Genomic DNA, 10692 nt, shown 5'->3' with positions numbered 1-10692 from the left:
AATGATTTCCTTCCCTCCCCCAACCAAGAAAATGCTCAAAAGGCAATATAGTTTGTGAGGGTTTGAGGGAACCAAATGACATTACCTTTTGTCCTATTCTGGCTATTGTTGCCATGTAGCAACTACTCCAAAACTTAATGGTTTAAAGAAACCACCATTTTATTATGCCCATGAATTGTGTAGGCCAAAGAGCTGGACAGGCACAATGGGGACTTGACTCTGTCCCATGACGTCTGAGGCTGCTGTTGGGAAGACATCTGAGATTGACGTGATAGCTAGGAGTTGGAATTAGTTCAGTCACTTACATGGCTGGCACCTGGGCTGGGAGGACTTGAAAATCAGGTGTACTGATTGAAGTGCCTTCACGTGACTTCCCCACGTGGCCTGGCTTCCTCCCAGCATAGTAGTCTCAAGTTTGATGAGCTTCTTACCTGGCTTAAGAAGTCCCAAGAGGACCCAAGTGTGAGACTGTCAGTAAACAACATGGAAGCTGCATTGCCGCTTCTCACATAGTCTCAAAAGTCACATAATATCACATAACATCACTTTCACTATATGCTATTGACCAAAGTAGCCATATGCCCATGCAGATTCAAGGGCAGGAATCATGGACCCCATCTCTCAATGGGAAGAGTATCAAAGAATTTCTAGCCATTTTTGAAAACTGCCATTATGGGGTTGTAGATTCTTAGGGGCTTTCACTGGCCTCATGAACAACATCACGTTGGTCAGCCCACAGGAGAAACCTTTTGCAAATGGCCCTACATCATTCCTCATCTTAGTCTCTACCATCACCACAACTACTATATCCCATTATATATAAGGAAGGCTACATTCTGAACTGAATGACAAGCATGTTTGAGGGTTTGTCCTCTGGAGCCTGGCTGTGCTGAGGTTATGGCACCATGAAGACATTCTTTGAAAGTCTCCCTTCGCATCTCCTGTGTCCTGGCTCAATTGAAGTTACCTGTCAACATCACATAGATCCTCCTCAGCAAATGTGGAGAAGCTAACGAAGTAAACTCTATGTTTCTCTTATTTTCAAAAGAAGAAATATTTTGTTCAGCAAATAATTTATAGAGAACCTAGTGTGAATTAGATAGTTATAGTTTCTGACATTAGACAACAAAGGGAATACAGGAAGCCACATAGAAAGTGACCAGGTCATGTAGGGCCTAACAGCCAATGACCAGGTCTTTAGATTTTAATTAAATGTGATAGGAAGCCCTTGAAGATTTAAGCAGGGTGGTGACCTGACCTGATTTCAAAGACCATTCTGATTGTTGTGTGGGGCCTGAGGGGCAATGATGGGGCTTGGTGGTAGAGGATGTATTCGGAAATGGTGAGAAATGGAGGAAGACCAAGTTTTAGACGCAACCATTTTTAGAGAAGTTTCTTCCATTTGGGGTATGTTGAATTTTAATGTAATCTCCAGATTGGGAGGGTTGGTGCTGAAGATGTGCATTTAGAAATTGTCAGTAAGAATCTGCCTGCATTATAGTAGACCCGGGTTTGATCCCTTGGTCGGGAAGATCCCCTGGAAAAGGAAATGGCAACCAGTATTCTTGCCTGGGAAATCCCATGGACAGAGGGGTCTGGGGTTGCAAAGAGTTGGACTGAGGTGACTAAACCACCACCAGTATTTAGATGATTTTCAAAGTTGTGGGCTTAGATGATAACATCAAGAAAGAAAGTGTAGCCAGAGGAAAGAAGAGGAATCAGGACTGAATGGTAAGAAACAGACAGTTTTAGATCATGGTGCTTAGCTTTCAATGTGCATCACCTGGGGTCTGGATAAAACACAGATTCCTGGGCCCACCCTCAGTTCAATTCAGTTCAGTCGCTCAGTCGTGTCCGACTCTGCGACCCCATGGACTGCAGCACCCCAGGCCTCCCTGTCCATCACCAACTCCTGGAGTTTACCCATTGAGTCGGTGATGCCATCCAACCATCTTATCCTCAGTCGTCCCCTTCTCCTCCTGCCCTCAATCTTTCCCAGCATCAGGGTCTTTTCCAATGAGTCAGCTCTTCACGTCAGGTGGCCAAAGTATTGGAGTTTCAGCTTCAACATCAGTCCTTCCAATGAACACCCAGGACTGATCTCCTTTAGGATGGACTGGTTGGTCCATCCTAAATTTAGTAATTCTGAGATGAAGTCCAAGAATCTGCATTTCTCCTGGGTTCCTAGATGTTGCTGATCTGCTGAGTCACACTTTGAATTAGAGAAAGAGAAGATAGCAAGACAGACTGAAAAGTGACAGCCAGTGAAGTAGGAGGATATCAAGAGTGTGAGAGAGGAGGTGCCTTTCAAGAAGGCAGGAGTCAGCTATAGAGAGACCAAATAGAATGGAGGTGGGAAAGAACTCACTGGATTTGGTGACGTGGAGGTCGTTACTGGGGCCTTGATGGGATTAGTTTCAAGAGAGTGATAAGAACAGACAGAGTAAATTGATGAAGAAATGGAAGGTGAGGGAGTAGAGACAATTCTTCTGAGAAGTTTTGTCCTGGGAGGAACAGAGAAATAGGTATTAGCTGGAGGAGAGTATGGGTGTAATGGAGAGTATTTTAAACTTTCTCTAATAATGAGGGTCCTCTTTAGGATGGGCCCATTCATTGAGGGTATTCATGTCCTCAAAGACCTCATTCCTCCCCCTTTCTCCCCTCTGACTTTCTCAGTTCAGCAATTTAAGCTATTGCATCAGAAATTACATTTTTTCTAAGGATGAATGATTGTGAATTTAAAGAGAAACCATCATGGTGCAGATGTATTACAGGCGGCTATATCTCTCCATTCTTTAAACACATAAAATGATTCCTTAGTGGCTAGACTCCAGAGTCTGGGGTTCAGATTGTGTGAAAAAGCCCAGACCATGTTTCTGACAACCTCTCTCCCTGAATCCCCGCTGGGCTTCAGTCCTGCGAGGCCAGTTGCTCCTTCTTTAATTGCCTTGGCTGAAGCTCTGCTCAAGCAGTTTCCTCACCCTGAATTCCTTCACACCCCTCTCTTCTGTGAAGCTGTCCATATTTCCCCAACAAAACTCAACTGTCTTCCTCCTGCTCCAGCAGCAACTGGCTGGTATCATCCAGCACCATTTTAAGCTGTTCTGTCCGTATTTAACTAGGTTATAAATTGCTTGGGAGGAGAGCCTCAGGACCTTGCAAATGAGAGTCTACCAGAAGAATCAGTTAAACAATGTCCCGAGTGTGGTTACCTATCCCATGTCCTCATCTTGCTGTGCCTATTTCCCCCTTGGTTCCCACAGAATTTGTCCTTTTCTCTTTCTGTCTAACCATGTGTGAAGTTCCCAGCTATGCAAAACAAAGTTTAGTGTCACCCTGAACCTTTGCCACACTTGGGCTCTTCACTTAATTTCTTCCTGGTCCCAGATTTTCGAAACAAACTGTCTGATTTTTGTCATCATTTCTTTGTTTCTCAACCCAGGTTTGGCTTCTGATTTGCTCTGTTTTGGTCAGGAGACTTTGTGTTTCCACTGGCAGTTCCTGCACCATTGGTAATCTTTCTTATCACTGGTTAAAATGATTCTAACACTCAAACCCAATGTGTGTGTGTGTGTGTGTGTGTGTCTAGGAGTGGTGGTGGTTTCCCTGCCATGAGCAATTTTCCAACATTATTGCAAGTCCTACAATTCAACTCAATTCTGACACTATCTACCCAGAGATAGTATCAGATCCTACAGGTTAAGGATTTAGTCTCATAAGATAGCCCCTCTTCCTGACTCAGATGCCAGTTGTAAGTTCAGGCTGTCATCTGTGCTTCTGACTGATCTGCTATAGACTGGAGGTTCCAATGACTCCTTCCTTTCCTGTGATTAACTTGCTAGAGTGGCTCATCAGTTCAGTTCAGTTCAGTCGCTCAGTCATGTCTGACTCTTTGCAACCCCATGAACCGCAGCATGCCAGGCCTCCCTGTCCATCACCAACTCCTGGAGTTCACCCAAACCTATGTCCATTGAGTCGGTGATACCATCCAACTATCTCATCCTCTGTCGTCCCCTTTTCCTCTTGCCCACAGTCTTTCCCAGCATCAGGGTCTTTTCCAATGAGTCAGCTCTCCACATCAGGTGGCCAAAGTATTGGAGTTTCAGCTTTAACATCAGTCCTTCCAACGAACACCCAGGACTGATCTCCTTTAGGATGGACTGGTTGGATCTCCTTGCAGTCCAAGGGACTCTCAAGAGTCTTCTCCAACACCACAGTTCAAAAGCATCAATTTTTTGGTGCTCAGCTTTCTTTATAGTCCAACTCTCACATCCATACATGACCACTGGAAAAACCATAGCCTTGACTAGACGGACCTTTGTTGACAAAGTGATGTCTCTGCTTTTTAATATGCTGCCTATAGAACTCATAAAAACACATTTTTGTGAGTTCTATAGCTCACTAGATCACTGTTTTATTATAAAAAGTTGTAATTCAGAAACAGTCAGATGAACAGATGCATGGAGCAAGGGATGCGGGACCGTGTGGAGTGTCCATGTGACTGAGTCTCTATGCTCACAACTGGGATGCTCCAAAGCCATCCTTTGGGGGTTTTATGGAGGATTCATTACATAAAGTTGATTGATTAAATTATTGGTGGTTGGTAATTGATTCAACTTCTAGTATCTCACCCCTCCCCAAAAGTCATGGGCTAGAACTTAAGTTCCATCTGTCAATTCTGCCAGGTTGTCCCCCCTGGCAACTGGCAATTAGCCACCCATCCTTAGGTGCTTTCCAGAAGTCATTGTGGTGATTGTGGTTCAGTCGCTAAATAGTGTCCACCTCTTTGTGACCCCTATGGACTGTAGCCTGCCAGGCTTCTCTGTCTATGGGATTTCCCAGGCAAGAATACTGGAGTGGGTTTCCATTTCCTTCTCCAGGGGATATGACCTGGGGAACAAACCCAGGACTCCTGCATTACAGGTGGTCTCCTGCATTGCAAGCAGATTGTTTGCCAACTGAGTCACCAGGGAAGCTGAAAAGTGATTACACTAACATAAATTCAGTAGTTGTGGAAAGGGACTTGCATTAATAACAAGACACCTTTATGGCTCTGAAGTGATTTTAGGAACTGAGGGAAGAGACCCAGTATTATAACAAAAGATACTCACATTGTTCTTGCTCTTATTGCTCAGGAAATCCCGCAGATTTTGGGAGCTGTGAATCAAGAGCAGTAGATGACTAAATATATATGAGAAATGTATTGTGATCTTCTGGATGACTGTTGTAAAGCACAGTGTCACATTGGTGAACAGTAAGCTGCTACCCTACTTGGTGGATATACCTGCTTTCTTTTTACATAGCTCCACAATTAATCAGAGTAATTCAAGTTGTTACAACTGGAGGAAGGGGTGCTACATGGGAAGAGGTTTGTTTCCTCATGCTCTAGGAAACCCACATAAATACTAATACATGAAGTGGGTAAAAGCTTTATCATATGCCTCAGTACTTAATGGGACTAATATCAACCACTATCCTCTCTTTGCTTTAGAATCTCTCTAATATTCTTAGTTTTTCTGTCCAGGTTAATTATATAATTCTGTTGAATTCCAAGAAACCTGTAGTTGGAATTTTTATTGGAATGGCATTGTATTTAGAAATAAATATGTGCAAGATTGACATCTTTATGTACTGTGGACTGAATGTGTCCCTCCCAAATTTACTCATTGAACCCTTATCCCCAGTATGAAGATGGGACCTTTGGGAATGATTAGATCGTGAGGGTAGAACCCTCATGGATGAGCTTAGTGTTGATTTCAGATGCTAGCATCAGTAAGCAACCCTTTGCAGCAAGCAGCAGAGAGCAGTAGCAGGGAGCAAGATCTTAGTTCCCAGATCAGGAGTCCTAACCATTAGACCACAAAGGCCAGTTGGCTAGAGCCTGGGTCGATAGTCCATGCCTGTCTCGTCAAGAAAGAATTCAGGTGAGGAGGCAGAAGGTAATGAGAAAAGTAAAAATTTTATTAGAAAAATACATGTGAAAAGATGCACAGGGAAGCTCAGAGAAGAGTCATGCCTTTGGGAAGTTTAAATCCTTTATAAGGGGGGAGTTTTCCAGGTCTTTTTCTTCCTTCAGGCTAATCATCTTGTTTTGTCCCCCCAGCTAATTTGTCTCAGGACCCTCCCCTTACCTGTGCATGCACCCCTCAGCCAAAATGAACTGACTTGAAAGCATTTGGGAGGGGAAACTCATTATGGCCTGGCATTTCCTCTGACTTTTGTCTCCCAAGTAGCCTTTCTGTGCATGTGTAGTGTCTCCCTTGTCCCAAGAAGGAGGGGAGCAGAGAGCCTTTAATCCTTTACTCAAATAGGATTTTACCCCTCTTTGTTCTTGCCACGACTATTGTTTTAAGATATTGACAAGAGACAAAATCTGGCTATTTACTCTGTTTCTATTGTTACTTCCATTTTGGAGAGCAAACAGAAGGCTGGTTGTAAGTGCCTTACCCAGAGCCCACCTATCCTTGTCCAGGAAATCCAAAGAGAAGGCTAGTTGTAAGTGTCCAGCCTGAAGCCCACTTTTTTCTGCCCCATAAAATGCAAACAGGAGGCCAGTTATAAATGTCTAAACTGGAGCCCATCTATCTCCTGTATCAGTGTCATTATGAGAAGAGACATGAGAGATGATTGCTGTCTCAGCCAAATAAGAACATAGCAAGAAGGCAGCTGTCTGCAAACCAGGAAGAGAGTCCTCACCAGTAACTGGATTGACCAATACCAAGATCTTATTTTTCCCAGCCTCCAGAAAAGCAAAGTGAGGAAGTAGAAAACATGAGACAAGGAAGGGAGCAAAGTCAGGAAAAGTGGGCCGATTACCATGGTAGGTGAGTGGAGCTTGATGCCACAGGGACCATCTGTGAAATAATGGGAATACACCTCAGATCATCCAGCTGCAAGAAGGGGAAGCTGAGGCATCGATCCACCAACTCACATCTCCCATTGTCTCATCCTTTGGTACATCCAAACGAAGACACAGTTAATGTACCTATTAAAAAGATAAGCACTGCATTCCCCTCAAACATTGCACAAATAGAATTCAAAGCATGATAAATACTGAGAAATGTTTGTGTTCTTTAAGCCACTCAGTCTGTGGTACTTTGTCATAGCAGCCTGAGCTAAGACATTGTTTGCGTATCCAGGAAAATAACATGAATCAGCTTACTCAGATTGTTTTGTGTACCTCTCAATAGACTTGGAACAGATGCTGTTGAGACCTCGTCTTGCATTTTCTTGGCCCACTTGAGTTCACCTGTTGCAGGCTTCCAGAACACTGACACCTTCCCACCTCAAGGCCTGCATCTCTTGTCTCTGCCTCAGGTCTTTCTCTAGCTATGTCTCAACTTGCCCTGTCTCCGATAGGAGCACCCACAAAGCGTGGAGAGTCAGGGCTCCTGGGGCAGTTCTCCATAATGGTCTTCATAGAACCGTTCAACATCAGCTTCTTCAGCATTACTGGTTGGGGCATAGACTTGGATTACTGTGATAATGTTTACCTTGGAAACAAAGAGAGGTCATTCTGTTGTTTTTGAGATTGTACCCAAAAACTGCATTTTGGACTCTTTTGTTGACTATTAGGGCTACTCCATTTCTTCTAAGGGATTCTTGCCCACAGTAAGTAGATACAATGGTCAACTGAGTTAAATTCACCCATTACAGTCCATTTTAGTTCACTGACCCCTAAAATAATTGATGTTCATTCTTGCCATCTTCTTTTTGACCATTTCCAATTTACTTTGATTCATGGACCTAAAATTCCAGGTTCCTAGGCAACATTGTACTTTACAGCATCGGACTTTACTTCCATCACCAGTCACATCAACACCTGAGTGTTGTTTTAGCTTTGGTTATGGGCCTTAGAAAGCATCACTACGAACAAAGCTAGTGGAGGTGATGGAATTCCAGTTGAGCTATTCCAAATCCTGAAAGATGATGCTGTGAAAGTGCTGCACTCAATATGCCAGCAAATTTGTAAAACTCAGCAGTGGCCACAGGACTGGAAAAGGTCAGTTTTCATTCCAATCCCAAAGAAAGGCAATGCCAAAAATGGACTGATGATCTAAATAAACATTCCTCAAAAGAAGATACACAGATGGCCACTAAAGATATGTAAAGATACTGAATATCACTAATTAATCAGTTCAGTTCAGTCGCTCAGTCATGGTCAACTCTTTGCAACCCCATGGACAGCAGCAAGCCAGGCTTCCCTGTCCATAACCAACTCTCGGAGCTTGCACAACCTCATGTCTGTTGAGTCGGTGATGCCATATCCTCTTTCACTTTCATCAAGAGGCTCTTTAGTTCCTCTTCACTTTCTGCCATAAGAGTGGTGTCATCTGCATATCTGAGGTGATATTTCTCCCGGCAATCTTGATTCCAGCTTGTGCTTCCTCCAGCCCAGCATTTCTCATGATGTACTCTGCATATAAGTTAAATAAGCAGGGTGACAATATACAGCCTTGACGTACTCCTTTTCCTATTTGGAACCAGTCTGTTGTTCCATGTCCAGTTCTAACTGTTGCTTCCTGACCTGCATACAGGTTTCTCAAGAGGCAGATCAGGTGGTCTGGTATTCCCATGTCTTTCAGAATTTTCCACAGTTTATTGTGATCCACACAGTCAAAGGCTTTGGCATAGTCAATAAAACAGAAATAGATGTTTTTCTGGAACTCCCTTGCTTTTTCCATGATCCAGCGGATGTTGGTAATTTGATCTCTGGTTCCTCTGCCTTTTCTAAAACCAGCTTGAACATCAGGAAGTTCACAGTTCACATATTGCTGAAGCCTGGCTTGGAGAATTTTGAGCATTACTTTACTAGCGTGTGAGATGAGTGCAATCGTGTGGTAGTTTGAGCATTCTTTGGCATTTCCTTTCTTTGGGATTGGAATGCAAACTGACCTTTTCCAGTCCTGTGGCCACTGCTGAGTTTTCCCAATTTGCTGGCATATTGAGTGCAGCACTTTCACAGCATCATCTTTTAGAATTTGAAATAGCTCAACTGGAATTCCGTCACCTCCACTAGCTTTGTTGGTAGTGATGCTTCCTAAGGCCCACTTGACTTCACATTCCAGGATGTCTGGCTCTAGGTGGGTGATCACACCACCGTGATTATCTGGGTCATGAAGATCTTTTTTGTACAGTCCTTCTATGTATTCTTACCACCTCTTCTTAATATCTTCTGCTTCTGTTAGGCCCATACCATTTCTGTCCTTTATTGAGCCCATCTTTGCCTGAAATGTTCCCTTGGTATCTCTAATTTTCTTGAAGAGATCTCTAGTCTTTCCCATTCCATTGTTTTCCTGTGTTTCTTTGCATTGATCACTGAGGAAGGCTTTATCGCTCCTTGCTATTCTTCACTGGGCTGGAAGAAGCACAAGCTGGAATCAAGATTGCTGGGAGAAAAATCAGTAACCTCATATATGCAGATGATACCACCCTTATGGCAGAAAATGAAGAAGAACTAAAGAGCCTCTTGATGAAAGTGAAAGAGGAAAGTGAAAAGGTTGGCTTAAAGTTCAACATTCAGAAAACTAAGATCATGGCATCCGGTCCTATCACTTCATGGCAAATAGATGGGGAAACAATGAAAACAGTGAGAGACTTTATTTCTTTGGGCTCCAAAATCACTGCAGATGTGACTGCAGCCATGAAATTAAAAGACTCTTACTTCTTGGAAGGAAAGTTATGACCAACCTAGGCAGCATATTAAAAAGCAGAGGTATTACTATGTCAACAAAGGTCCATCTAGTCAAGGCTATGGTTTTTCCAGTAGTCATGTATGGATGTGAGAGTTGGACTATAAAGAAAGCTGAGCACCAAAGAATTGATGCTTTTGCACTGTGGTGTTGGAGAAGACTCTTGAGAGTCCCTTGGACTACAAGCAGATCCAACCAGTCCATCCTGAAGGAAATCAGTTCTGGGTGTTCATTGGAAGGACTGATGTTGAAGCTGAAACTCCAATACTTTGGCTACTTTATGCGGAAGGGCTGACTCATTTGAAAAGACCCTGATGCTGGGAAAGATTGAGGGCAGGAGGAGAAGGGGACAACAGAGGATGAGATGGTTGGATGGCATCACTGACTCAATGGACATGAGTTTGGGTAAACTCCGGGAGTTGGTGATGGACAGGGAAGTCTGGTGTGCTGTGGTTCATGGGGTTGCAGAGTCAGACATGACTGAGCGACTGAACTGAACTGAACTGAATAGTCTGTTTTTGATTGTGTTGTTTTGTTTTCTGTTGAGCTACATGTGCCCTTTGTATATGTTGGAAATTAATCTCTTATCAATCATTTGATTTACAAATATTTTCTAACATTCTCTGGTTTGTCTTTTCACTTTGTTTATGGCTTCCTTTGCTTTGCAAATGATTTTAAGTTTCATTTGGTCCCATTTGCCTGTTTTTCTTATTTTCATTTCTCCAGGATACATATCTAAATATAGATATTGCTGCAATTTATGTTCTACCTGTGTTTTACTCTAAGATTTTTCAAGTATCTAGCCTTATACTTAGGTATTTGACCCATTTTGACTTTATTTTTATACATGATGTTAGAGAATATTCTAATTTTTTCTTTTGCATATAGTTGTCAATTTGTTCCAGCACAACTTATTGCAAATAGTGTCTTTTCTTCATTGTATATTCTTGCCTTCTTTGTCATAGGTTAATTGGCCGTAAGAATGTGGGTTTATTTATGA

The sequence above is a fragment of the Bos indicus genome, chromosome 13, assembly GCF_029378745.1.
Source record: "Bos indicus isolate NIAB-ARS_2022 breed Sahiwal x Tharparkar chromosome 13, NIAB-ARS_B.indTharparkar_mat_pri_1.0, whole genome shotgun sequence".
NCBI lineage: Eukaryota > Metazoa > Chordata > Mammalia > Artiodactyla > Bovidae > Bos > Bos indicus.
Note: the sequence above shows the minus strand (reverse complement) of the source record.